The sequence below is a fragment of the Zea mays genome, chromosome 3 (genome assembly GCF_902167145.1).
Source record: "Zea mays cultivar B73 chromosome 3, Zm-B73-REFERENCE-NAM-5.0, whole genome shotgun sequence".
Taxonomy (NCBI): Eukaryota; Viridiplantae; Streptophyta; class Magnoliopsida; order Poales; family Poaceae; genus Zea; species Zea mays.
The window spans coordinates 126,914,519-126,919,742 of record NC_050098.1 but is presented as its reverse complement, the minus strand read 5'-3'; the positions used below and the strand labels follow the sequence as shown (position 1 = coordinate 126,919,742).

Below are 5,224 nucleotides of genomic sequence, written 5' to 3'. Positions count from 1 at the left end.
TGCACGACATGTGGCGGCTTGGGTGCAGGTCTCGGTAATTCGCTTCTAAAAATGGGATCGGTCGCCGCTGGCCCGGACGATCCGGACATGCGCAGACCGGCAAATTTATCGCCGATGTGTGTGGGAGGCTGTCGTTGCCCAAGGTACATGTCGGGGACAATAATTAGGGGTACCCTCAAGACGCCTAATTCTCAGCTGGTAACCCCCATCAGCATAAAGCTGCAGAGGCCTGATGGGTGCGATTAAGTCAGGGATCAGTCCATACGAGTGACTCGATCACGCTTCGCCCGAGCCTAGCCTCGGCCAAGGGCAGCCGACCTCGAGGGACTTCCGTCTCGCCCGAGGCCCCCCTTTTAACGGCGGACGCATCTCCGGCTCGCCCGAGGCCTTGGCTTCGCTAAGAAACAACCCTGACTAAATCGCCGCACCGACTGACCGAGTTGCAGGAGCATTTAACGCAAAGGTGGCCTGACACCTTTATCCTGACGCGCGCCCCCCGGCAGAGCCGAAGTGACCGCCGTCACTCCGCCGCACCACCAACCGGTCTGACAGAAGGACAGCGCCGCCTGCGCCGCTCCGACTGCAGTGCCACTCGACAGAGTGAGTCTGACAGGCAGTCAGGCCTTGCCAAAGGCGCCATAGGAAGCTCCGCTCCGCCCGACCCCAGGGCTCGGACTCGGGCTAAAACCCGGAAGACGGCGAACTCCGCTCCGCCCGACCCCAGGGCTCGGACTCGGGCTAAGACCCGGAAGACGGCGAACTCCGCTCCGCCCGACCCCAGGGCTCGGACTCGGGCTAAGACCCGGAAGACGGCGAACTCCGCTCCGCCCGACCCCAGGGCTCGGACTCGGGCTAAGACCCGGAAGACGACGAACTCCGCTTCGCCCGACCCTAGGGCTCGGACTCGGGCTAAGACCCGGAAGACGACGAATTCCGCTTCGCCCGATCCCAGGGCTCGGACTCCGCCCGGGCCTCTGCCGAACGATCTCCGCCTCGCCCGACCCGGGGGCTCGGGCTCGGCCTCGGCCACGGAAGACAGACTCGACCTCGGCTTCAGAGGAGCCCCCACGTCGCCCGACCTAGGGCACAGGCCCGCCACGTCAACAGGGAGCGCCATCATCATCCTACCCCGAGCCGACTCGGGTCATGGAGAACAAGACCGGTGTCCCATCTGGCTAGCTCCGCCAGATAGGCAATGATGGCGCCCCACAAGCTCTGTGACGATGGCGGCTCTCAGCTCTCTTACGGAAGCAGGTGGACGTCAGCAAGGACTCGACCGCTCCGACAGCTGTCCCTCCGCCAGGCTCCGTTGCTCCTCCGACTGCCACGACATCACGCCAGTAGGGTGCCAAGATCTCTCCGGCTGCCACATTAGCATGTACTTAGGGCGCTAGCTCTCCCTCCGCTAGACACGTAGCACTCTGCTACACCCCCATTGTACACCTGGATCCTCTCCTTACGCCTATAAAACGAAGGACCAGGGCCTTCTTAGAGAAGGTTGGCCGCGCGGGACGAGGACGGGACAGGCGCTCTCTCAGGGCCGCTCGCTTCCCTCACCCGCGTGGACGCTTGTAACCCCCCTACTGCAAGCGCACCCGACCTGGGCGCGGGACGAACACGAAGGCCGCGGGATTTCCACCTCTCTCACGCCCGTCTCCGGCCACCTCGCTTCTCCCCCCTTCGCGCTCGCCCACGCGCTCGACCCATCTGGGCTGGGGCACGCGGCACACTCACTCGTCGGCTCGGGGACCCCCCGGTCTCGAAACGCCGACAGTTGGCGCGCCAGGTAGGGGCCTGCTGCGTGCTGACGAACAGCTTCCCGTCAAGCTCCAGATGGGCAGTCTCCAGCAACCTCTCCGGCCCGGGACGGTGCTCCGTTTCGGGAGTCTTGAGTTCATGTCCTTCGACGGCAGCTACGACATGATACTCCTTCCACCGTCGCGCGACAGCGACAATGGCGGCCGACATCCTGCCCGCCGGTGGCGGAACCGACGGCATCTTCCCCGCGTGGTGGAAGAACAACGTTCGAGCTCGCCCCGTCCTCTCCCCCGCCAACGGAGGAGGAGGCGGGGCAACCAAGGCCAAGCGGGAGGCCGCGCTTCGTCGACCGTCGAGCGAATCGACGTTCCCAGCGCCCCAACGGAGGGCACGCCGGGCGTCGACCTCGCGTTCGAGACGAAGGCAGGCGCCGTCCCCCCGCGACACGCTGATCCCGAGCAAGGAGACGACGCCAGCGCGCTTGCGGAGAGCTTGCGGGATGTCGCCCTCGTACCTGAGACGACGGTGCAACCAGTCCCCGATGTGACTACGTCGCTCCTCGTCGACCAAAAGGTACTGACTAACTCCCATCTTACGTCTTTTCGACTCGGCCTCAACCCGCCAAGCGACCACGCTTTGGCGGGCGCTCTCATTGAGGCGAGTGCAACCCCACTGGGGTTTCGTATGCGGTCGCCTTGGGACCGATTGACGGACGTCTCGACCTACGGGCCCTCTGGGTCCGAGGAAGATGATGATCCCAGCATCTGTTGGGATTTCTCTGGACTTGGCAACCCCAGTGCCATGCGGGACTTCGTGACCGCATGTGACTACTGCCTCTCCGACTATTCCGACGGAAGCCGCAGCCTTGACGACGAGGACTGCGGCCCAAGCCGCGAATGTTTCCACGTCGAGCTAGGGGATCCCTCCAAAGGCAACCATCTTGGCATGCCGGAGGACGGTGATTTTCCTAGGCCGGTGCCTCGCGCCGACATCCCGCGGGAGCTAGCTGTGGTCCCCGTTCCGGCGGGGGGTCACGACCCACAGCTCGAGCAAGTCCGCGGGGCGCAGGCCAGGCTCGACAAGGGAACAGGGGCGCTTGAGACAATTCGCCGGGACGTCGGGCAGGTATGGGCGGGCCAACCCCCGGCCGGAGAAATACGTCACCTGCCCCAAGGTCTCCAGCACCGCGTCGCCAACGATGTCAGGCTCAGGCCGCCGCCCGCATCCAGCGGGGTTGGTCAGAACCTGGCAGCCGCAGCGATGCTCCTCCGCACGATGCCGGAGCCATCAACCACCGAGGGTCGGCGAATCCAGGGAGAGCTCAAGAATCTCCTGGAAGGCGCTGCGGCCCGACGGGCCGAGAGCACTGCCTCCCGAAGGCAGGGATACCCCTCGGAGCCTCACGCCGCGACTTCCCGATTTATGCGGGAAGCCTCGGTCTACACCGGGCGCACGCGCAACACCGCGCCTGCGACCCCGGGCCACCTCGGCAACGAGCACCATCGACGCGACCGTCGGGCTCACCTCGACGAAAGGGTGCGCCGAGGCTACCACCCCAGGCGTGGGGGGCGCTACGACAGCGGGGAGGATCGGAGTCCCTCGCCCGAACCACCCGGTCCGCAGGCCTTCAGTCGGGCCATCCGACGGGCGCCGTTCCCGACCCGGTTCCGACCCCCGACTACTATCACAAAGTACTCGGGGGAAACGAGACCGGAACTGTGGCTCGCGGACTACCGCCTGGCCTGCCAACTGGGTGGAACGGACGACGACAACCTCATCATCCGTAACCTCCCCCTGTTCCTCTCCGACACTGCTCGCGCCTGGTTGGAGCACCTGCCTCTGGGGCAGATCTCCAACTGGGACGACTTGGTCCATGCCTTCGCCGGCAATTTCCAGGGCACGTACGTGCGCCCCGGGAATTACTGGGACCTTCGGAGCTGCCGGCAACAGCCGGGAGAGTCGCTCCGGGACTACATCCGCTACTACAGTTCATGCTATATGAGACGGTTAATTTTCAGTTATTAAGACGCTTATAAAGTGTCCAATTTTGATGGAGTCGCAAAAGATGTCCCACATTTAAGATGGTTTAAACCGTCTTAAAAGATACTATATAAGACAATTTTTAATTTATAACCGTCTGAAAAAGGTATTTGTTTAAGTCATTTTGTCTGATAAACCGTCTTGAATTAGGTTTTTATTTAAGACACTGCTTCTAAAGAACCGTAGAGAATACAAACATTATAAGTCATAAAGTATTTATCAAACTGTCTCGAATATCCTACAATAATAGACGATTACAATAGGAAAACCATCTTATTTAGGTGACTAATAATGGACGTTTTAGAAACCGTCTTATTTGGGAGACTGATATTAGACATTTTGGTGACCGTCTTATTAAGATTTAAACGAAATGACTTACACGGCAGTACATTCTTCAATTTATAATCATTTTTTCAGATATCACGTTATAATAATTTGAAAGAGAAATATACATACACATATATTGAACAACATTATAATTAATATAATATAAATAAGTACCATTCAATATATCATAAATAAGCATTGTCAAACAACGCATACATTAGTGTACTCTAAATCTAAACTAAAATACAACTGTTTGCACTAATGTTAAGCCTAACTTTATATGAATTCAAGTCTCCACACTTTTGCGACCACCAAATTTGAATGGTCAAGTCTTGCAATGAGCAATGTTGTTAAACCATTGGTAGCCATTGTTGTATTTAACCTAGAAGATTTCCTGCCGAAAACATGCATACAATGTACCGATCAGTAATCTGTAGCATGATTGCAACTAATCAGGAAATATGCCATGTACTCTTACATTATTATCTTCAAGAAAGCGTCCAATATATGGCCAAAAAACTGTTCTAGGCAATCTTGGAAGAACTTCACTAAATTCTGAATGGCCTCTTTTTTCAACAGTGCTTGTTCCAGTTTTCTGTGATCATTATCGTGAGCCAAACAAACAGCAATAGAATCTAATGCCGTGCATGCCCATGCATCATCCTCCAGCAGATTTAAGTACACAACAAAGGCAGGGCATACTGCCGCAGAGGTGAGTCTGACATGACAAATTTCATCAAGTGAGGGATGATTCCATTTTCGGCTGCTTGTTCCTGTCTTCTTTTATTATTTTTGCAAAGGTTGAACAAAGCATTAAGGACCTAGAAACAGAAAGGCAGAGACAGTCAATTATGTGCTCAGAAACCGATGTACAGTCAATGATAAGTGACAAGAAATTAATGCTTGGTAACAACATAATGTTTTAAGATCAAACCTGTTTCAACTGTGCTGTAGTAATCAAGATCTATTTCAGACTCGTTTTCTGCGCCTTTACAGCTGGGATTTTGTGATAATCAGGAACATATTTCCTTCGAAGACGCCCAAAAGTATGTTCACCTTTTTGATGCAGCACTTTCCAGAGAGCATGTTGCTGCCATGG

The 5,224-nt window shown here is 56.6% G+C and overlaps 1 long non-coding RNA gene across 1 annotated transcript; it reads right to left on the bottom strand.

Moving 5' to 3' along the window:
* Window positions 1-4,284: 4,284 nt before the first annotated feature.
* On the bottom strand, window positions 4,285-4,967 carry LOC103650510 (uncharacterized). Its single transcript, XR_002268063.1, has 2 exons — window positions 4,604-4,967; window positions 4,285-4,519 (listed from the first exon to the last, which is right to left on the bottom strand). It is a non-coding gene; the product is annotated as an uncharacterized lncRNA (long non-coding RNA).
* Window positions 4,968-5,224: the final 257 nt, after the last annotated feature.